A 24,863-nucleotide genomic window follows, 5' to 3' on the forward strand; every position below is an offset into this window, starting at 1 on the left:
CCATCACTCAGAGGAGATATTTTGAAAGATCTGTGTTTGAAATAATGAGTGATTATACGGCTTAAAATTCTCAGGACTTTTTGGAAAAGAGTATCGTATGAATCCATAGTGAACTCTCATCTCCAACCATTTAATGTAAAAGTAAATATGATAAAGAGAAGGAAAACAAGGAGCACCGGTGCTAAATGATGATTCAGATAAGCCACACAGCTCACAAAAAAATAAAGAAGCTGGGGGATACTATGACAGATTTCCATTAGCCAAAGAGTAGTAATGGAAAGGTGAGTAAGAGGTAGTTGTCCACTAACTTTTGTAATATGAGATCTATGGATATCAAATAGACCCAGCTGAAGACAGATTCAAAAGAAGAAAGAAAAAAGAGAAAAGGAAAGTGATGCTTCACATAAGGCATCAATAGGTTCATAAAGCCCCGAGCTGAAAACATACCAAGGAAAAATCAGCAGATGTTTGCTCTGTTCTTATACCTGGTTTGCCCTTGGTCACTGCCGGAAAAGGATTTCCTTCCTGAGTGTAACCGAGCTGCTGCTCTGGAGGTGGTAAAAGACAGCAACGTGGTAACTCAGAGTGAACCAGCACCATTGCAAGGGGCACTCTGTGCTAGAAATGAAGATCTTGACAAATGGGAAAAGACAAAATGTCATGTTGATGGAAGGCTATTTCCCTGACTCCGTTAGTCCGACTACTTAGCTGTTATCTACCAGTAGAGAAAACAACATTCTTTTCTTTTTGCCCTTTGGTCCCCCAGGTATTTCTTTAGGTTATTATTTCTGCTTAAGAAGATGTGTTCCTTAAATGAATGATCAGTTGACAAAGCAGAGTGAAAATGGACATATGAACAACTTTTAGGTACAGAATGATATATCACAGAATTGATACATTCCCAGCTTTGCTCCAGGGCCTTAGGAGAAGGATGATATTCTCATGCTGTAAGAAAAAATAATTTCAGTCCTCATCTTTCCACGTTTTGAGTTTATTTGTTAAAGGCTCTTATCATGTCAGCAAAATATACAAGGGCCTGGAACTGAACCACTGTAGCAAGAGCTTCCCAAGAAAGTCTGGGATAAACAGATAAGTTTAGTTTCTGTTGAACTTCAAGCGCAAGTCATTCTGGTTAAACACATATCTCCGTGGAGAAAACATCCCTTTTAAGGCAGAACAATATTAGATTTCAGGGTATGAGACACCATTTTTCCACATTCCAGTTTAACATTCACACAAGCTCTTCCTCACAGATGTGACATTTTGTGTGACACTTACTGCATGTCATGCACTGGCCTGAAGGCAGTAGGTGAAAGTGACATGGCATTTAAATAAAATGTTCCCAACAGGGTTGTCATGATCTGCAATCACACAAAAATCTCTACCATTTATTTGTAATGGCTTGGTTAAAGATCTGTACCCTGCCCAAGGGCATAAAGCAGTGACCTGAAGTCTTAATTAGCATTCCACTTGAAATAAAATAAAACAAAGGAAATATGCCACAGTAATAATATTTGAAAGATCTGCTGAGTGGCAAAACAAACACTGCCTCTATTTATCTGGCTATCAATCCATAGAGAACACTAAGCAATTTGTAATACTGGAGTGGACGGACCCATGAGCATCTTTGGGATCCCTTAACGCTCATACACAAAAACACAGTGGGATCAAAAGCTTGTCTTCATTAACTTGGAGTTACAGCCAACACTGGGTAAATAATAATTTTCCTTTCCTTGTCCAGTGGCAATAGGTCTTATTTATTTCAGGAATTTCAGCTATGCTTGATTTTAATTTAATACCTGAAACAATCCTGGAACTAAGCAAAAACCCTGCACTAAGTAAACATGTAAACATTATACATATGTATAAACATAAGTATACAAAAAAGTATATTTGTGTATTTTAAAAAGGAACTTACAAACAAGCTGGACTGGTTTAAACAAGTGCATTTTAATGCATGCATGATCTATAATTTGTAGTGGGAGACAGAACGCAGATAACAGAGATTTCCATCTGCAGATGTGAAGGATAGGCTTGGGAGCCACACACAGCTGTCTGCCCAGTGAACAGGTGTTAAGATGCTGATCCTTTCACAGAAGAAGACTGGAAGAAGCCGCTGCTGTTCATAACAACTTCCCCTGCAGGTACATAAATTCAGGTCAGGACTACACAGCTGTTCTTTCATTTTGTGTGTCCTTGTGCTGTACTTAGCACACGCTCTCACATTTTCAGCAAATAAGGCAAGAATGCTGCAGATGTTTCAGCCACAACAAGCCTGCCTCACTTGCCATGTACACCGCTGAACACTGAACAGAAATATTGCTGGACAAAGCCATAGGTAAAGCTCTAAGATTCAGTGCAGCACTTAGCAGCAGTGAAAATAAATCCACGGTATATAAATAGAAGCACTGCCTATAATCTGGCAGAAAGAATGTTTGAGTGATTTCTGGTTGACAGCAGTATGCAAACATGAAAAATATGCACAAAGATTAATATTAAACGACTAGAACGAGGGGAAAAAGTGACCGGTGCCTGAGCACACACATTCTGGGGTTACAGAAAGGCTAAGTGAGCAAATGGCCTGGTTTTTGGAGAAGAAGATCCCAATGATTTCCTTCTCCTTTAAGTCCATGAGCAAAAGAAAGATGATCCAGAAACAAAGGATAATGCAATTAGCATTGAAAAACCTAATGCGATCAGCACTTCCTGTAAAATCAGTGCGCTTTGGATGAAACTCTTATACATCCAGAGTGGTGAAAAGAAACAGGAATGATAGGGAGAAACATTCTGAAGGTGACTTCATTATCTGTTTGGGATAGTTAAAGAAATGGTGAGAAAACAGCTGGGAGCTGTGGGCTGTAACACTGCTGAATGGCTTTTTCTACATTTCGCATCTCCTCAGGCTCCTCATTAGAACCACATCACTGGTCTGAAACAGTAGGAGTCCACAGGATAAATGTACTGTAAGAAACACATTTGCATCCAACAGTTCAAAAGCCTCAGTAAAAATGGCAAAGCTTAATCTGTCCTCTGTGGGCTGTAGCAGCAGACAGCATGGGTGGGGCCTCAGTGCAAGTCTTGGCTGCGTGGTTTTTTTAGGGAGCTTGAATAAAGATATTTATTCTTGGAAGAAAATAAGTCAATTATTTTCTATGGCAACTGGAAAATAAACACACAAACTGGCAGCAAAATATCTATCTCCGTTTAAAGAAAAGAAGAAACAACAACCAACTAAAAGGTTACTTGGTAAAATTCATTGCTCAACTATTTATTCAGTTAAATTCCACATTGGTTTCTACAGCCATAGGGAGCATGTCCCTCTCACTGGGAGCTGGCAGGACGAGCCCTGAGCACTGCCTGGAAGCAGAGCCTCAGCCCCAGCCCGACCCAGAGACTCTGGCAGTGGTGAGCAGGAGCCTCACCAAGATGCACGTGCAGACTGGGATGTGAATGCAGAGTGCTGCGTCCCTTCCAGAAGGACACATGGGTGCATCATCCGTATATAAATTAAACTTACACCCAAGCTGCTATCCTTAACTGCTGTAATCCAAGTTACAAACTGAATAATTCAGACATCTTAAAAGATGTCAGTGTTAGTGGGTTGCTGAGCTCATAGGGAAGGTGCTTCTTTGCTTACCTCCCTTGCCTCTGCAGAAACCAGCTCTGCTTGCTTTTAACAGAGCAGCCTGTCTGAAGTTCATTCACTTCTCTTAAGCTTTCTGTAGATAGGTTCCTTCTTCCAAAAGAAATCTGACTGCCTTCCCTATCGTCCTTCCTCCCTTTAGAAGAAGGATGCCTCAGTCTCTCCCTGACTATTGAGGACTGCCAGTTGTACATCTCCACACCAGTCTCTTGCACTTTTTTTGACAGAGTGACTCGCCAAGGGATTAATTTTTAGAAAAGAAAGGTAACATACAGCATTATGGCTTATACTTGTAGCTGAGACTCACGTTGTTATTTCTGACACAGATTTTGAGCAACTCAGTGGATCTGGGTTGCAGGATTCACTTCAAATGTAGAGTCAGCTGATGTCAGTTGACAGTATGTTGACTGAACTTAAAACTGATTTAACTTTACAATGACACAGACAGCATGGGAAGCCCACCTTTGGTCTTGGGAGAGAAGGAGCACTTGAGAGTTACCAGGGTTATTTCAAAGCAATGGGATCAAAATGAAGAGCTACAAATTGATTTTATAAAATAATAGCATCTTTGAATACCGCAAAACAGGGAAAGCAGCAGTGAGGAAGCAGGCACACCACCGGTAGGTAAAAATACAGAACTTTTTAAGAATATCAGAACTTTCCCTATGATCAGGCAGGAAAACATCCTACTGCTATTAGCAGCATGTTTTGATCAAGGCAGGTGTTCAAATGCCAGGATCTCCTAGGATCTGACAACTGGGAAGAAAACCAGACATGGATTCAATCATATATCTTTTAGGCAATTTACAGCAATGTACAAATCCTGCTTCTGTGACTACAGAAAATAAACAAACAACCTGACAGCTTCTTCACTCACTCTTTCAAGACTCTTTCTGCCAGAACCTTAACCCAAGAGTCACCTTCAGGCTTCCCACAAGCTTGCATAGCAGAGTTGCTTAGACTGCCGAAGCTTCTTTTTCTCTCTTTCGGTGTGTGGTCCCACTCCTCCTCTCCCCAAGCCACATCACACACTCAAACAGGCACAGCAATGTGTGCACACACACAGACACACACTTTTTCAGGAAACTCATGCAGCCAAAGTATCTCTGCTCAGAGTGTTCAAATTCCTGAGCAGCTATGGCTTGCCTTTATTTTGTGCTGAGTTCCTAAGAATTTAAGAGTCCTGGGGACTCTTAAAAGTAGTAAAAGTACAAACTTGATCCAGAGACTGTAGTGTTAGGTGTCCTTGTTCCTAAAAGTGGGCAGATATGGGTCCTCAGATGAATTTTCTTCTATCCAATGAATGTGCAGTGGGAAATAGGCTCTTCTTATTCCATCAGAGTGCTTTAAGGAATTGGGCAATCTCCTTGCTCACCCTAAGTGAAGTGGCATGATTCCCTCTCAAGCTCCAGGCCCAACCTAGCAGCTCAGCTCCTTGCTTACAAACAGTACACGTGATGTGTGAGGCCTCAGCTTTCAGATAAGGTCTGTGAAAGGCCATAGGCAAAATAGCATGAAGTGCTAGATAAGAACAAAGCTAAGTTCCCAGGCTGGGTTACTACCAAACAGGTATAGTAACTACATGTATATGTCTAATTTCAGATCTCTGAGTACTTTTAAGATTCAATACTCTGAGGTAGTAGTTTTTTCTAGAGCTCTTTCTTAAAATTCCTACCTATATATAGCTGAAGATTAGACAGTTTTTTATAATGCCTTTGGTTCTGATATTCTTTTTCAGTCCAACTTGAGCAGTTTACCTTGGAGATATGAATCCTCACATTTCCATTGTACATGAATCTACACTGGGCCCTGAAGGTGTGAGCCCCTGGCACACAGTTCCAGTAGGCTCTTGGATAATTTTAGGTACGTAGGGATGCCAAAGGGTACTTTGGGTTTGGAGTGCAATACTGCTTGTATGCACCATAAAACCACATGAACTTTTACTAGTACACAACACCTCTGTTAAAAGAGACTGCGCACAAAACATTTTTTCAAACATCCTTACTGGAAAAAGGAATTTTGTTAACAACAGGAATTTCACTCTTCTCCTTTCTTATTTTTACCATTAAATCATCCATAGACTCCTGTTCCCTATTTTCCATTTGGTGGAACTCACCAGAAATGATTTTGTTCCCAGAGACAACACTACACAGCTTTGCTTAAATTGGAGCCAAGCAGAGAGAGGGAAAAAAAATGAAAACCTAATTATAACCCATTCAAATAATGGCACTTTACAGGCAAAAATTTTTGGGTAGGAAAGGAAATAGGGAGTTCTTCTCTTCCTGTTTGCTTGCACTCTTTGTTACTCCACCACCACTCCCATTCAGAGCAGTAATGTGGTGGTGTATCTGATGAGACTGAGAGCAGCTGCAGCACTGCAGAGGGCAATGAGTTGCACTACATGCGGCAGAAATAGGATACAGGAACTGATGGAAAGAAGGAGAGGAGCTGAGCCTCTCCTGACCAGCACAGCTGTGCAGAGCTGGGGGTCAGTCAATGACCATGGCCAGACCATCCCAGGCTGGGGGCTGAGTGATGGGAATAGAAGAGAGACCAGTCCTCATTCCCTTCCGCTATGTCTTCCCAAGATGCTGTTTCACTTTAAACGTGTAAAATGGCCTTCAAGTAGTGATAAAATTATGCTTGAGAAAGAATATTTCATATTAATTAAAAATTGATTTGAGCTTCTGCACATGAGATATAGAATTCAATTTGGAAATGCACCCTGCAAGTTTCTGGAGATCTCAAGTAGTGCAGAGTTAGATACTTCTGACTTAAATTCACCCTGCAGACTGGTGTGAAAAGCTTTAAACATCTATACATATTGCCTTAAAAGGTATCTTTTTAAATTCCAAAACAATGAATGTAGATTTTCAATCACTCTAGCAAGTAATGACCACACAATGGAAATGAAAGGCATTTGAGGATTAAAATGTGAGTGACCACTAAATCTATTTTTGGTCAGTACATTTACGGTATTGAATAACTGTCTTCCCTCATTTGCTTTGTGTCCTGATTTGTGGGCCATCCACACTGCTAAATGATAGTTTGTTCTCAGCAGCGTCTTAATTCCTTCCAAAGAAAAACTGGGATGTACTTTGGGTCTTGTTGTGCCAAGTGAAAACCCAGGGCAAATGTTATGCATGTGCTGTACATGCCATTAATCTATTCAGGAATGAGTCTACTCTCACCTCCAAGGAAAATGATGAAAAGCAGTGCTAGTGCTGCTGTAAGGTACAAGCAAGGCACTAACTGGTATTTGGAAATGCAGACAGAAGACAGAGGAACAAGACAGCATGTACATTTTGGTGATATACAGTTGTCTGTCATCCATCAGAAAAGATTTTCTGAGAACAGTACTACAAGGTTATGTTTTCAATGGGTGAAATGAGCAGTGCGATGTCTGTTTATTTGGATACCCTGATACTCTGATGAAATAACAGAAACCTCAGGAAATTAAAATGAGCAGTATGCTTAGAGTAGGCACTATCTATTTGTAAGTCCTCCTAACAGTTTCTCCCCAAGATACTGAGAGAAGAGGCTGTACAGGTGGCCAAGAGGGGCAATGAGTTTTGCTCGTATGCTGCACATGAGGCCTTGTCTTGGAGAAGGCAGAGAAGACAGAACAAATCGTTTAAACTTTAAAGGGAACAAGACAATGCTCAATTAAATTCCAGGCTTAAAAGTACAGTGGGTAGAAAAGCCATTTTGCTGGTAAATGTGTCTACATTTTTTGCAGGCTCCTACAGATGAAATCTAAATCCTAAACTTTGGAAACTGGTCACTACCCAATGAAGACAGAATATACTGACACACAAGCAAGAAACTCCGTGTAGAAGAAAAAAAGCAATAGTAAGAGAGAAAACTGGAATTGTTAAGAAAAGAGTAATTTTAGATAAAAGAAAACCATGTAAATACAAGTAATTGTCTTCAGGGGACTGGAGAGTGAACCCATTTATAGACAATGTGACATTTTCTAAAATACATTTGCTCACCCATGAGAGCACCAAGTTGCGGAGAAGATTAATCTCTTATCTATGCCTTGTTTGTTTTGAAAATTCAGAGCTTTGGGAGACTAACAGAATGATTTCCCAGCAGCTCTGAAATACTGTAGCATGTCATCTAGAGGTCCTACATGAACTTTTTCTTTGGAGTCTCTAGGATGAATTCAGAAATTCTAAAACAGAACTGATGTTTGCGTCTGCTAGGATAGAAGATGTTGGTATGACTCGATTTTCTAGGATCATTACTAGATGCAGCAAATAAAGAGGAAATATTAGAGAAAAAAACAACATTAAATACTACTCACAGCAACTTATTATGAGGTCCTACCTACCACAAGGAAAAAATGCCCTCCTTCTTACTGCTAGTGATTTCACATTTGTAATGAAAACAGTAGAGTAGCCAAATTTGTTGTTGCAAGGCAGCTTACAAGAATACTCTAGTTAGCAACCAGAGACTGAAACCATGCCAGAAAAAAATGGATGAAGCATATGCATTTTGGTAAAAGAAGACAATACTTCTCAGTGTGTTCCCAGAGTCCTTTAATAATGTTTAAGACTGAAAATGGAATAGCTCATTTCTGCCAGAAATTCGTTTGTGGTAAAGATTCGTGTGGTTCGCTCCTGGAAAGTGGTAGAAAACTGAAGATGTAAGATAAGACGTAAGCTCAACATGCTTCCAGCAAAGCTGAATTCTTGTAAAACATGTTCACAATTGCATTTAAAATCTTTTGGCTGATTTCACAGAATCATAGAATGGCTTGTGTTGGAAGGCACCTCAAAGATCATCTAGTTCCAAACCCCCTGCCGTGGGCAGGGTTGTCATCCACTAAATCAGACTGCCCAGAAGCAAGATAATAATGGATGAGAGTCAATATCATCAAAGGTTGCATATTGGCAAGTTCTGACTTGTTAGTGGAACAGGAGACCATGGTGTGTTCTTCTGTTGTAACAGTGCTGCAAAACTTTCGTATCTTGAATGATTGTGTGATTTAATGTGCTTAGATTTATAAAGCACATACTCAAGTGTTCCATTTGATAAATTATCAATGCCTTTCTCACTGTCCACTTCTTTGGTAGGAAAAAAACTGAAGTATATATCTGGACAGGAAAAGTAACAACCCTGATATTGCTAAATTCATCCTTGTATCCCTTGAAATGATGACAATAAGAACATTTATTTGTATTCATGATAACTTCTTGCCTCTTGGACCAGTCCTCAGAGACACAATTCATGATGAAAAATCGCTCTTTATAAAGTAAGTAACAAAACATTTGAAACCCATAAGGCCATTATGGAGCTTAGATGGTTTACTTACTTCTCCTGTACCAATTCTCTACTCATTTGTTCATAATACCAGAGGATGTTTCTGGATTCCAGGCAGTGTGACTGGGTAAGCAAATAGCTAGCACTTATACGGGGTTAACAGGGCTATTGGAACCCAGGAAGAATATCTTGGGAAGAAGATAATGAATTGACTGTGAGACATGAACCAGCAATGTAGCTGAATGGAACATCAGCTGAATCTGTTATTTCCCCGTGATTACCCATAAATTAAAGTGTTCTGTATACCTACGGTTCCTGTGAATTCCTGTACTTATGAATATTTGACTACAGACATATACAACATTGAGAAAGGTTTAATTTAACAATAATTATAAGCATATATAATTTAATTACGAAAGGTGGATAAATCTTTTGCTCTTGTATAATTTCTAGTTTCACCTCCTCAGCTATTAGATGTGAGATACTTTATGGCACAGAATTGTAAGGAATACATGAAAATGATAGGAAAGAACTCTGAGGTTTTATTCTGATGGTCTCACCCATATGTTGCTCGTAAATTCTTAATCCCACCCCTTCATACATATGCAGGAATAATAATTAGAAATCGCATATGAATTTTTTCCTGTGGGACTTCTATTTCATTCAGCATGGTGTATCATTAGAACTGTCAGTAACTCCTCTAAAACCCTCATTAGAACCTTGCTGGCCTTACAAGACCTGAACCTATTGAAAGGAAGCTCATTTTTCCTGATTTCTCTCAGCAGCAGTCTTCTAAACCTTTAGTGAACTGGGCATCTGAAGCCCAGAGTGGGGTCAAAATCTTTGTTGGCTGCCTTCAATTTACATCCAATTAAGCCTATGAGTAAGCAAACTCATAGACTGCTTTAAATTCCACACTCTCAGAGACTTTCAATTGCTACAAATCATTGAGATCACTGCTGAGCTATATCATTTTCAATAAGATACACCTCCTAAAATCTACTGGTAGAATACATGTAATAGTTTTCAGCACTGATTATAGGTGTCACTCCATAATACACTGTCAGCACAACCTTACTGGCATTGTTGGGATCTCCTTTCTACTGCTGCTTCGCTGTTTGGATTATCTGGCAGCAGTGCTAGAATTATTTATGTTAAGATTCTATATTAATGCATAGCACCATACTGTGAATATGCCACTCACTTAAATGCAAATTTAGAGGTGAATTCCATGTAGCACTTCTTTCCTTGCCTCTGATTGGAAATCTAGTTAAAAGGATTCAGCTCCAATAAAACTAGTAGGCTCTCAATTCTTGATTATTTTAACAGTTCTGCAATAGTTGTTTTTTCCCTGTGTTCCCTTGAGTTTCTCAACTGCTATTGCAAGCCTATTTAAAAACTGCAGATTTTCTTACTGGGGAAAAAAAAAAAAAGAGAAGTTTTCTTGCATTCCAGTTTTGAGGTAAAAGCTTTAAGATGGAAGCTTTTATGTGAACAGCAAGAAACAATTAAAGAGAACCAGAAATCTTTATTTATTTATTTATTTAATTGCTGTTCAAAATTTTATTTCAAAGCCAGTATAATGTTTGGGGGATCTGGCTCACATTTTATGAGAATGTTTGATGCACGGCTTTTTACTGTGAAACATAACATACCCTACAGCAGATATTTACTCTGAAAGCAGAAGAAAAAAAAATGTGCTTAAAGAAAATGGCAAAAGAACTTGAAAATGTTGCTGCAAGTTAGGAAAAGAATTCATCCTAGAAGAACCAGGTGAAAAAACCCTTTCATCATATTACTCAGGAAGGAAGATCAGGATGACTGCAACATCTGGTGTGGGCTCACTTTGGTTTCGGTCCCAAACAAACTCTTCTGGGCAGTTACATGGGAAAGAATCCACAGTGTGGTAGGCAGCAGATTTTGAAAACGTCAAGATTTTGCTGACTCCTCTTGCATTTATTTTGTTTTCTTTCTATGCAACTTCACTGAACAAAATGAGGAATGGCAGCACCTAACTTCCTACATTTAACTTTCATAAAGCTGTTGACAGTATGAGTGTTCTTGACGGATACTAGAGACTCACAGATTCCTTGCTAAGTTATCTAATTTTTTTCATGATCCTAGATTTGTCACTGCAGCCAAGAACTAATTTCACAGCTTAGTGTCCTCAGACAAAAGCATGCATCTGACTTCATGGTCCTTAACCTTGTCATTGACTTCTACTGTGTGACAGCAAAATCCTCTGGATACCAGGGAGACAATCTCATTTTTCTCTAAGAAACAAAGCTTTAAGGATCTCAAAGCTTTTAGAAACATGGGGGAAGTAAGTGAAGGGGTTAAGACCAGAGCTTCTTTCCAGAACCTCCCTGGGCTTCAGTAGTGAGCCACTCCATAAATCAACCTTTCTGGACAACCCAAAGGCTGAAGAAAAATAGTGATCTGGAAGGATCTACTGTCACATGAACATGACAGAAAAAGCACCATTACAGAGATCCTGCCAAATGTTAAGATTAATTGGTGGATGGGAGCATCTGTCTTATCCAGAAAGCAAATTAATTAGATTGGATTAACGTACTGCCCAAGGGATGTATAATTATCACCTTTCCACCCCCCCCCAAAAATAATAAAATATTAAAAAAATGGCAAGGCACATCATCTTTTCTGATAGTAAAAACAATAAGCATGAATGAAATTACTTCTTGAAAATATTGTTATATTGACAATCTGTCTGCTCTCCACTCTGATGTTGCTCATACTTGCTGGGTATCTTTATCACCTGTGCTACTACCATTTAAAATTGAAATTTGCAAGTAACAGAATGCATAATAACACAGTTTTGTTTCTTTGGATATTATGTATGATAGAATTAGAAGAATTTATTTCTTAACCAGCATAGTTATAAGTTCTCCTCCCTCTCTTTTGTATGTGTTTACTGGCAACTCTCAGAAACAGGGTACTGTTTTTATAGCAAAGTCAGAACATTGGTGAAAAAGACATGGACCTCTCTAAGCAATTTCTCTTTTCTGCAGTCTCACAGACAGAACTTGTCAAAGGCTGTTGCCAGAGCAACAGAAACCACTCACTAAATATCATTTCTGATGTGAGACAGCTGTAGCTCAGGGAAATATGAAGGCAACTATTTTGAAATGTTGAGTGTCGTAGTAAGCTGTTATGAAAATGCAGTGCTACAATAAACAGTCTTAAGAAATCAGTTCTGTGGTTTGTGGTCTCATCTTTTGTAATGCTGCTTTCTTAATAAATAGAAAAATAAGCTATAAAATAGTGTTTATGAGGAGACTTTAAGGATAAATTCTGCCCTTTTCTCCAAAGATGAAAAGAAGCTCCTGATATTATAAGATTAATGACTGAGCTGCAGGATGAGTTCAAAGGATTGGCTGCAAAGTGTCATGCTGTAGTCATCAGTTCTCTGTGTCTGTCCAGGGAGCAAGAGGCAAGAAACCAAACTGTGCAGAGCCAGAAGGACAGCAGGAGTAAAATGGCTTTTGGTTCTTGAGGTTGAAAACAATGACTATACTTCACTGTTGTACAATAGGTGCTGAAAATTATCACATTCATGCAGCCTTCCTTTACCATTTGACTTAGTGGATCTTCAGTGGGGTAGCAACTCCCTTTCAGTACTGAGCTAGTAAAGGAACATTCAAACTTATAATGTTTTTTAAAAAATGACTGTGGATTGTCTAAAAAAAAGTCTCTCATTCATAATAAATATACCTTTCACTTAGTCATCTATTTATTTATTCTTATAATTTTTATCTAGGCTTAATTTCAAGTTGAGATTCATCTTCAGTTGGTGTACTGATGGACAATCGGCTGAACATGAGCCAGAAGTGTGCCCAGGTGGCCAAGAAGGCCAATGGTATCCTGGCTTGTATCAGGAATAGTGTGGTGAGCAGGACTAGCGAAGTAATCCTGTCTCTGTATTTGGCATTGGTGAGGTCTCACCTTGAGTACTGTGTTCAGTTTTGGGCACCTCAGTACAAAAAGGACACTGAGGAGCTGGAGCAGGTCTAAAGAAGGGCAGTGAGGCTTGTGAAGGGCTTGGAGAATGTACCCTATGAGGAGAGGCTGAGGGAACTGGGGCTGTTTAGTCTGAGGAAAAGGAGGCTGAGGAGAAACCTTATTGTTCTCTTCCAATACCTGAAAAGTGCTTACAGTGAGAGTGGCTTGGTCTCTTTTCACTGGTGACAGGCGTTGGGACGAGGAGAAATGGCCTCATGTTGCACCAGGGTAAGTGTAGGTTGGATATCAGGAAAAACTTCTTCTCAGAAGGATTATTAAGGACTGGAATAGACTCCCCAGGGAGGTGACTGAGTCACCATCCCTGGATGTGTCTAAAAACTGGATGTGGTGCTCAGGGACATGATTTAGTGGAGGGTTGTTAGTTAGGGTAGTATGGTTAGGTTATGGTTGGACTCAGTGATCCTTAAGGTCTTTTCCAACCTGAGTGATTCTATGATTCTATGATCAATCAAATGCTCTTTCAGGCACAGAACATATGTAAGCTGAGTTATAGCACAAACATGTCAAGTGAATGCCTTTACTGTGTTTTCTCAGAGATGGAAAACAATAAAGAAAAGATGCATTGCTTATGAATGTCGCTCATACCTATTGTCATCTTTGTCTCAGATGTGAAAAGAAATGAAGAGTGCTAGATTAGAAAGTGAGCATTGACTTTTGCATATTTATTTCTCATTGGGGATGTCAAACTGCAAGGTGCTGAGCACTCTGTCCCTTATTAGAATAGCCCTGCTGATTTTCTAGTAATTTATGTCAGAGTACAAGCCTCTTTGAAAACAAGGTTAGTAAGAACTTCTGCAGACTTTCTTCCTTATCAGATTAATCCATCTAACCCACATTTTATGCTCTCCATTTATGACTGTTTTATCTCCTTTTCTCCTGTTTTCTCACCTTCTAAGTGGATTTTTTTTTTCCTTTAAAGTATACTACTGAAGACCTTTCCAGGATTTTTGACATTTGCATGTTCTGCATGAGGTGTACCTTTCCTGATATCCTACTTACCTTCTTCAGGAATTAGGGAAAGAAATGTTCACTTTTGCATAAAATGTAGTTTAATATAAGCTATTGAGAGGAATTACAGGGCCGAGAGCCATTTCCGCGTGAATCAATTTAATGTCACACAGTTTATATATCTTCTAAATATACTGCTAGTAATGTTTGGACACAGCTATAACTACAGAACAGATTGCATTTCAAAATGTCAGGAATCTAGCTATGAATATTTTTCTAAATGATGTTTCAGCTGTCTGGCTTCCAGGAGCTCCAATACTGGAGCACTTAAATAAGAGCAAAATGAGAACATATTTATTTACTATAACAATTGTTTCTAGAAATCTGTTTGAGGAATCCTTCTCATTAATGTTGCTTCTATACTCACAACTCTCAAGATTGGAACTGTGATCACTTTATTGTTTGTTGGTATCATGCTGTTAAAAATCAAATGCTTATTACATATATATTCAGTAAAGAAGAAACCATGTCTACCCTCATTTTGTCATTTTCCTTCATTTCTACTAATGAAGTTTTATCCACTGGTAACAAGCTTGCATTGATTGAAAACTTCATTGAATTTCAGAAGTAACTGCTCTTATCCACAAGTGTTTATTTTGCTTTTGACTTCACAACTGAATCATCTCTAAAAATGGAGTAGTAATGTGGAAGCACCTTCTAAATTACAAAAAGTGTGTCTGCCCTTTGATCTCATTCTTTCTGTGGATCCAGTGCAGCTATTTACTCACATACTATCTCCTTACCTCAGACAGGAAGACGATCCTTTGGCAGATTCAGACTCCCACATACACAGAGGCCAGAAATGAGAATACCAGCAGGAAGTACATGGAGCTCCAGCAGCATTTCATAAATCTTCATCATAGAAGGGGAGATACTCCTGTCTTTTAAGTCAGTTCTGAGAACAACCGCTGAGACAAGAAGCAAGAATATCCAGAGTCTGAATGGAAACCTTGTGTGTCTAGCAAGCATTTTGAGATAAACTTCTGAAGAACCTTTAAAATGTCAGAGAATTAAATGGGAAATTGACTGATGACTCCAGTGAAGATGTGGTTTTACTCCTGTGTTAGTAGGCTGAGCCAGTGAGCACTCTGACAGATGTCAGGGAGATCAAGGTCCTCCACAAAAAGGGCCCTTGAATAATTTCTTCTGTCTTCGTGAGGTCCTTCGGACAATATGACTGAGTGGAGAGGGGAGAAAATAAAGGCTTGCATGATTTCCCACATTTTTTCCTACTGGAGCTGGAGTAAAGGATCTCCATTTTGAGACCCTTAATTATTAAATCTCTTGGTACCCTTCCCCCCATTCACTCATGACTCTTTCCTTTACCCCAAAATTTCTTTTCCACTTAAAAATCCATTTGACATCTGGGTGCTGAGCCATGACCCTAAGTTGTAGTTTTCCCAACAGGTTATGAAGTCCTATTTGCTGTTATTGGTTTTTACTTTCTGGTTGTTTTTTCACTTTAAACAGTAGATAAGCAAGCACTGTAATTTCTTCTGCCTTTGAAACGCAAAAGAGAAAAGGGTTTATATATATATATATTTATATATTTATTTATGAGATCTTAATCATAAATTGGTTTCTTGGACAGAAATATTCACTTGGCATTAAGTAACAATAAAGGTCTTTGCTTTCACTTCAGGCTGCTTTAGAACATTTCAAAGGCTACAGGAAATATTCATTCTATGATTTACACTCCATCTTAATTGTGCAGCAGTATTTCCAAAACAATATTGAAGGATGTTCTTTTGTGGGTAGCTAAGAACAAAAAAATCTTGTTTAATTTTTGAGCTGTGTATATTTTCTTGGCAAAGAATAACCTGGGAGATGGATAAAAGATAGCTTTTTTGCTCCAAGGAAAGGCTTCATTCTAGCAGACTGAATTTCGTTACCAATGCAAACCTATTACAGATTGGGTTGAATTTTAAGGGAAGAAAACTAGGAAAACTGATATTTCCCTGGCTATTTCCCAGAGCCTTTTGGTTTGACTGCTTTTTAATACATATTTGTCATGCAAGGCATCTGAGTTTTTGTCCTCTGTTTCTCATTTTTGGAAGTAAACCAATATCAGGGCCTAATGCAACTCCACATGGAAAATGGAAGGAGTGAATAAGAAATAATTTTGTTGACCCTACCTTCTCCTGACATGTATGCTGTTTTATGTCTCCTTTCTTGTACTACTGCAGTCCTGTGTGTGGGAATAAAACAAATATTTCCTAGAAGTCTGACAAAAAATACAGATCATCTAAAACACCTCTTCCATCAAGCTCAATATCAAATTGTGTGTAGAACCTTTCTTTCCTTTTTCTTCCCCTTTTCTCCCCTTCCCTCTCCTTCCTCTCCCCTTCCCTTTCTCCTTCCCCTTCACCTTCCCTTTCCTCTCTTCCTCCCTTCCTTCCTATGCAGTACTACCTAGATTTATGCAAACAGTTATTTTCTTTTTATTGCAGGCATTGAATTTGACTTTCTGTTTAACTGATGGTAGAATTCACATGATTTGTCATACAGTATTGCCACTGTCCTTATGTTTGTTTGGTTTTTTAACTTCTGTTCAGCATTATTCTTTATTTCTAACATCTTCTGTACAGATTATATGCTGATCTGAACTGCAAGCTTAAAAATAATGACAACAAATGGAATACTATACATTTTTATACTGCAAAGCCTATTTACATTTTAATGGTTTATTTTTGCATTAAAATTCCATCACTTCCTAATATCTGCCCATCAGTTGTACTCAGCATGTTAAACTATAGCCGAGTTCCTTTTATGATGATTTCTCTGGTCCCTGATGATGATCAATGCATCCCACCCATATGGGTGCAGCTAACTTCCACTCACTGATAGTCACACTTGTTGGTAGATGCTACATATATAGAAATGCATCCTGTTGTCATCAGGATTACTTTATCTCAATATAAGTTTGTTCCTTTGCCGCAGTTCTCCATTTCCCAGAATGTGCAAAATAGCACGTTTGTTTCACCACTTCTATGTTAGCAACAGACCCTCACTCACATGCATCTCTGTGTCATTTGGTAAAACAGTCATAGAATCATAGAATTACCCAGGTTGGAAAAGACCTTGAAGAGCATCAAGTCCAACCACAGCCTAACCATAGTACCCTAACTCTAACAACCTTCTGCTAAATCATATCCCTGAGCACCACATCCAAATGGCCCTTGCATTACTACAGATCTGTAGACACTGTCCATGTCAAAGATGATTCACTCCTGTGTTTACAAAGCTTTCTACAGAAGCTAATGCTGACTACACATGATTGTAGATAGATGATGACAAACAGCATTTGCTTTCATTTGTCATATATTGCACTTGGTTACAAAGGGGCTCTTTTCCTCCCTTGAAAGCTTGAGTGTAGGTAGCCTTTTCACATGTCTACTGCAAACTTCTGGCAGACTCTCAATGCTGATGGGCTATAGCCATCATGAGCACAGTCAGAACACAAGGAGATATGGTATGTGATAAAAGAATGCATTTCCAAAACTATTGAGCATGCAACATGCTATAGTTCCAACTTAAAATGAATCTTATGAAGCAAAACAGCTATTATGTTTGTTGTCTGTCCTTTTCCTTTCTCTTATCTCTATTTGGGTCTTGTGAGAAAAACAGGTGATATTTAAAACAAAGTATAACATTTACAAGTGAAATGTAGGTGTGCACTTCCAAACACACTTTTAAAGGCATCCATCTCTGTTTATTTTTATGTAACTTCAACTTACTGTCCAAAGAAGATTTTAAGCGTTTTCAGTCAAGGTCTGTTTTTTTAGCTTAGACAAGTTGGAAACATTGTCCTCTCCAACACAAACTTATTTTTTCAAAATTTGACCTACCTTTAAAAATTTCCAAATAAGCAGCTATTTGTCCTGTTTCTGGTTTTAATCAAAACTAAAATAAACACATCCATATTTCAAAATGCTCTAGTTGCTAAATATTCCTTGTCCGTATTAAGTCAAAGCAACGATGCAAACCAGAACCTGAAGTAACCAGAATTGTTCGTGCCCATGTAAATAAAAATTGGCAAGTTTTGAAGAATTCTAGCTTTTGGTTTACTCTGGACTTCTTAACATTGCAAAACAGACTTCTTAGCTAGGAATCTTAAAGATGCTCAGAGAATTAAACATTTAGAGAAAAGAAAGGCTGTACAAATATTTACTTATTATACTACTTTGGTACTTTCAGATCCAAGACTCCAAACTATAGACATACTTATGTTTAGCGGGAGTAATTCCACTGAATTCAGTAGAAAAACTCATTGGCTTAAAGTTAGACACAGATGTGTTTGCAGGACTGAAACTTTATATCTTATATGATTGGTATTAAATTCACCTTCCAACTGTAGCTTTAAAGTTCATTTCATAATGGGACTCTGGGGAAACAGGCTTAGAAATAATGTATGGTTCTGAAAAAATATTTTGAGTTCATAAATAATATGATAGAGGATATTTTCAAACTTTGGAATAACTTTTCAATTGAGACAAGCCTAAAGACTATTTAAAAGAAACACGGAGCTTGATTTAAACATTGGAATATATTGCTGGAGGGAAGAGAGTATACATTTTCAATTTTATGAATTAAGTTTTGCTGAATTATCTCATTTACTGCCAGACCATTTGCATTTGCAAGGGGATTATTTTACAAAACACAAGAAGAGAAAGGACATTTCATGCCGGAGATGGATTCTAATATTCTGTGAATATGCGTCGTATATGTCTCTTATCTGACATATAGGTGTGATCACATGCTATCTAAGTGAGAGAACTCAGTACAACAGGCTCAGCTCATCCTTGTTTTTGCCCTTTGCATTGTTAGCAACTGTGACACAGTGTGAAAATATCTGTCTGCAAAACTGTACCAGTTCACGCTGCCTCCTGCCCTGGTGGAAATGATTGAGTGTGGTACAGGGTAATATTGTATAGGGCTCAGCATGTTTCCCAATGAAACAAAGCAGTGCTCATAAAGTTGTGTTGAGCAGTGAGGGCAAGAGGCCCATAGTCCCCCGCTTTGTGCTGTAAGTGTAAGCAGGATCTGATCTGGAGATTGCAGTATGGTGCTGAGAGCTGAAGGAGGTGCCTGAGGAAGAGAGGAAAACCACAGGGAAATGGCAGCAAAGCCTTCTTTTATAGAACAGAGAATTACAGGCCAGATGCAAGAGAGAGTGTAGCACCGATGCTGTTGGACAGTAGAAGTGTTTGTGAAGACAGGACGTAAGTAAGTTTTTTTGTTTTTATGTCTGTATTTTTTAAAACATGATTTCTCATTTGAGGTAGCAACTAAATTTAAACTTTTAGAACATTTCTATGAGGCCAGGAGAAACATCCTTCAGTATTTCTATGCAGTTCTAAAGAACCCCCAAACTGAAACCCTCACTTGAGGAAATACTTTCCCTTCACTTGAGGAATTATTTGTGGAAATGCCATAAAGAGGAAGAAAGCTGATAGAACACGGGGTTTTCTAAAGACTGATATGGAAATTAAATAAAATCTAAGATCAGAAAAGATGTTAGCTGTAGGCTTCATTAAACAATACTCAGAGGACTGCAGGGAAGAATGATCATTCTCCATTGTATCCTCTCCTGCTGCTCTATAAGGACCACTGGCATAAGCAATCTAGTCAGAATATTAAAGGCCTTTTAATGCAGTCAAGACTTTATGTTTAGAAGATAAGATTTTCTAGTGAAAGTTTCAAGACAAAGAGAAGTGCCAGATGGTATATGTAGACTAAAATTTCTGTGCTTGTGCTTGTCTGAGTGAGGACTGGCTGAGCAATGCAGAAAAGAGGTCATAAAAGCTTTGCTATAGTACCTCTTTCCAAGTACAAGAAGTACTCTGATGTCAGAAGGAATAAGTTCAAAAGATGCTGAACCCTGTATTGTGCTTAAGAAATTACAGGCCAGGCTGTCTACATTAAACCAAACACTTCTTCAGTCTCTGGGGTGTCATTGGAAGGTACAAAGCTTGTTTAATCTTACCTTCCTTCCTAAGATGCCAAACGCTGTACAGCTAGATTTCTATGCCATGATCATATTTCTTGACCATGTATCAGAGAGAAAGATGCTGGACATTCAGTTGGCACAGATGTACAGGATGTGATCTTACCATTCTCCATGTCACTTCACTGAAGAGGTGAATTTGTAAATTGTATTCCAATCTATTTATCATTTGCTCAATCAAACCTCCATATACTGCATTCAGGAACTTTCTTCCTATTAAATAATAATGAGTTTGTGACCAGGATTTAGGAAACTGAGACCTCAATACAGTTACTTCTTTAGTAAGCATGTTCACTTATCAGTACTGCTTGACTTCCATGATAGAGTTTGTAAGATTTATATGCTTTCTACCTAATACAGATCTAACCATATCTAAATGCACAAACACTACTTAATAAGTGGAAGATACTTATTTCATCTTTTTGAAGTGATATACAATTAAAGAACTGTCATTATGGATCAACCGTTCCTGTATTAATGGTTCATTATCATTCCAGGCATAATGCCAATGAAATCCGTAGACTTCCATCTGTAATGAAGCCATCCCTATACTTTTTTATTTTAAAGGATTTGAAGAAGCAAAAACCTCTGGATTGGGGAGCCAGTATGTTACTGGCAATATAATTGGAATGGGTTGGTAAGAGAAACAGAATGCATAGGACCCCACCCCCATGCTATTTGTTTTAGGAGTTTTACTTCAGACTAGCGTTTGTGTGATCCCATGGACTGAATACATTTTAGAATGCATTAGATGTTCTCTTGGGGAAACTCCCAGGTACATTTCATCTGGAAGGATGCAGTTTTGAATACTCCAGACCTTCTCCATTATACAAGCCAGAATGCAGAGGTCTATTGGGACATACATACATAGGTGTATTCTTGCTTAAAACTTAAATGCCAGAATAGATTAAACTTCTGCAGAACTGCAGAAGTCCAGGGTTGATCATTCACACTTTACTCTGCTGTGTTGTTTAAGAGATACAAGACAGATTTCTGTGACCTAATTCAACCTGAAAGCACATTCTGAGTCCCAACACCATGGTGTCCCATAGCACAAGGTTCATCTTCTCATTAGTGCTTATTCTTAACTGGTTTGTCCAGTCTTATCTCAAGAATCTCTGCACTGCCATACTGCCCATATTGACATGCCCCTCAGATAGCTTCTGAAGAGTGATCACTGACAGAATAAGAGCACTAATTAACGTGTAGGTGGTAGTCAGGTTATGAAGGAGACATCACTGAGTTCCACAGGAGTGCATGATCAAGTCACCTATTGCACTACCGACACCAGCTCCTTAAACACAAACCTGTATTTCTCTTTAACACAAGTAGTGCGAATTGTGACTTATCAAAGTAACGACAAACACACTTACAGTAATCATGTAATTAGTCTTTCTATTTTCCAGTTAGCAAGAATTTGTAAGTGATAAAGTTATGGGCAACAAATACCAAATAAATGAGTAGCTGTTTAACTTATCTTACAAAAGAAGAGATGCCAAAATACTTTGCCATTAGCTTCCACTGCTTTGGTTTGCTGTAGGAAGTTTGAAAGGCTTTTTATGTTAAACACTACAAACAAGCAGTGTTTACAGAGAAAAATCAATATTTTACTTTTGACCAACTGATTATTTTACATTAGACCAAACAGAAAATAAAAGGGCTTTTAGGATCAGACCATCTTCCTCAAGTTGCTACAAGCATAGTTTTAAGCCCCAGATTTTCCTCTCCATGACATTATAAAAGCTTTACAGAAAAAGAATTTCTTCAGATTTCAGGGATAAAACTCTGAGTGTTTAGTGGTCACTTAATTTATTCATCCTAGACAGAATTCAGTGGCTTAAGAGAAAGAAGAGTACCAATGATTCTACCAAGGTTGTTATGAGCTATGGGATTGTGTGGAGCACAGAAGTAGGTGATTTGTTCCATCAGAGAATTCAGAAACAAAGATGTTGTTTCAGAACTGTGAGAATCTAAAGAGTTAATAGTTAACTTATGACTGACAGACCAATGCATGAGTTAAAATAAACAGAGATATAATAAACTTTATTGGAACAGATTATTGTTAGGCACTCTTACCTGGAAATACACTGTTAGGATAAAGACATTATGATTTTTATTTTTTTTTTTATAGAGAGAGTGATGTGTCCATGTTCATGTCTCTTTGAAGATAAGTAAGAAGAAAAAAAAATAATGAGAAAAGAGAGAAGACAGGAAGAGAGGAAGAGAAAGAGGAAGAGGAAAAGAGAGAAAGAAATTAAGGCAACAGTGAAGGAATATCCTGCTATTGTACTGTGATCACATATGAAAACTATCATGTTAATAAATAAAAAATTCTCACTGTAGACCACGGTAAATGACTACTATGTGATTCAAATTTAGTAGGAGATATAAATAATAGTGTAGACAGATTGCAACTAAATAATAGGTGGAAATCAACTCCACAGCAAATATATCTTACAAGCTGAAACATTTGGGGAACATAATCTGAAACACTGAATTCAACAGGAGTGAATCACTATGAAAATGGAAATGAACTTTCTGCAAGGAAACAGTAACGCTAAAAAAACTTCTCTAATGAAAAGATACATTCCTGGTGTCACCAGAGACTTGTGTTACCAGAGACCAGCGTCCTACACAGTTGTGTAAAGGAAGAAAGCAGAAAGACCAAAGTGAGGAGAATTTTGTCAGGCACCTTAATGAGGTGCCTTTATGGTGCACATCTACTTATCTGTCTACCAAATAATGTTCAGCAGTAGCCTAAGTTATTGAAAGACCAGAAAACTCTAAGACTAAGGTACCGTCTTATTCAAAGTCTTATGAAATCAACAAGACCAGTACCATGAGCAAGCCAGGCATGATTCAATTTTTAGGGGTATTTCTAAGTGAAACTTATATTTCTCCAGGCAATATTCTTCACTGAATCACTGAACTCGGACTCAAATACTACTGATAATATTTCCAACTTCCTGCCCCCAAAAATCTTGATTGTCCTCCTGCCTCTGTGTACTTTCATTCCTTTTCTTTCTCATTTATTTAATTTGGAAATCCTTCAATATAGAAAATTAGCCAAGGACAAAGGGACATGAATTTGGATGGAACTTCTAGGTGCCGTTAGCACACGGCAGTAAATCTTGAACATAAAATTTAAATATATAGTCACAATGTAGGCTACTTATTATCAGTCGAGTCTAAACTCTATTCCTAACACTTTGGCTCTTTTGGTTTTAGTCATATAAATACAATTCAAGAAACATTATGTTCATCTCAGAGGGATATTTTTATGTTTTTTTAGCTGGATTTGAACAAAACATTGTAACTGCTCTACTTTGCCACAGATGCAATTTTCCACTATAATTTTGCCTAATATTCTATTATAAGTTCTCTTATATAAACTAATTAGTATTCTAGATGTAGTGCAATGCTGATACTCATGCAGGAAGCAAACTCACCCAGGAAGTTTACAGAGTGCAAGATTCCATTAGGAACGTCCCTAAAATATTCTGTGAATGCAATTCAATTAAACAATTTTAAACAAAATTATCATGTGGCCTTGGATGGCCGTGGTTAGTACAACACATAACATACTGAATTCTAAAGAAAATATTGTTTTGTCAGCTAGAAGCACAGAGCATGAATTTCCACAGAGGCAAGATTATGGGAGATTAATCTTTCAGAGCTACAAGATGACATATGCAGTCAGCATGCAGACTAGCACATGTACTGTAAGCACTGAAAAATAGAAGAATTTCTTCAGAAGTCTGTGCTTTGTTCCTTAAAAGCCATTCCTCTTATAAATTCTTTTTGCAGCTTTTCTATCAAACAAATTCAAGAAATGTGGCAGTCCCCAAATCAAATGGTAGATACTTGAAAAAGTGCCCCTTCAGAAGACACTGCTAAGAGATTTAAGCACACAGAAAAAACACGGTAGAAAATACACGTCATTCTCCTGGCCTGTCTAGCTGTAACTGATCATATTTGAAAAAGCAGTGCTGCCCTATCACCTCTACTCATAACCTAAGAGTCTTTCAATATTCCTCCTTCACAGTTGCAGTGGTTCTAGTGAGAAGACCCTTGCACATCACGGAGCTGGTGATCCATCTGAGCAGGTTCAAGCCTGTGCTATGCTTCATGTAGACCATGGTCTTCAAGCCTATGCAGGGTTTGTCTGTACAGCACTCGTCCCTTGCAAGCAGGATAAACACAGCCATCTAACTGTAGAAGAACTTGCAGGCAGCTCCCACTTCCAGCTGGTGGGGACAACACCTGCATGGACCTGCCTTTTTCTAAAGCTGAAGCAACAAGCTCCCATGTGAACATCCTTTTTATTTGACAGTAAAAATGATGAATAAAACTATTTTAATAAATTAAAGTAAAAGCTTGAATGACCAAAAAGGAAGCACCTTTCCATGGACAGGATTTATGCAATGTGCTGTGTCCTGACTGAGGCCTGTTCAATACTGCATAGTTCGGGTTTCCTGCATGTGCAGTGCAATAATGTTACCTATACCATCCAATAAATGACATTTTAAGAAATACTTTCCAGCATCTGAGTGCCTTTTTAAATGGAATCCAAGCAAGCTAGCATGTCCCAGTGCAGAACACCATCTGTTGAGACACCATCCAAGTATAAGGCGTTTCCTCCCCATGCAGATGCTCAACATATCTGAGTTTTCTAACTCCTCACAGTGAATGATTCCCCCTTTTCATCACTGCAAAACACAGGTGCTAAGTTCTTAGTCCTTCATCTATTCATTTTTCCTCATCATTCTGATAACATCGGCTGCGTTCTTCATATTTCTCCTGCCACATGAAAAACTGTGCTAATGATGAACCAAAAAGCAGCAGCCATGAGTCAGCCCTAGCGGCTACATTTACACCTCTTTAGAGCAGCAGTCT

The sequence above is a fragment of the Coturnix japonica genome, chromosome 3 (assembly GCF_001577835.2).
Source record: "Coturnix japonica isolate 7356 chromosome 3, Coturnix japonica 2.1, whole genome shotgun sequence".
In the NCBI taxonomy this organism is placed as follows: domain Eukaryota; kingdom Metazoa; phylum Chordata; class Aves; order Galliformes; family Phasianidae; genus Coturnix; species Coturnix japonica.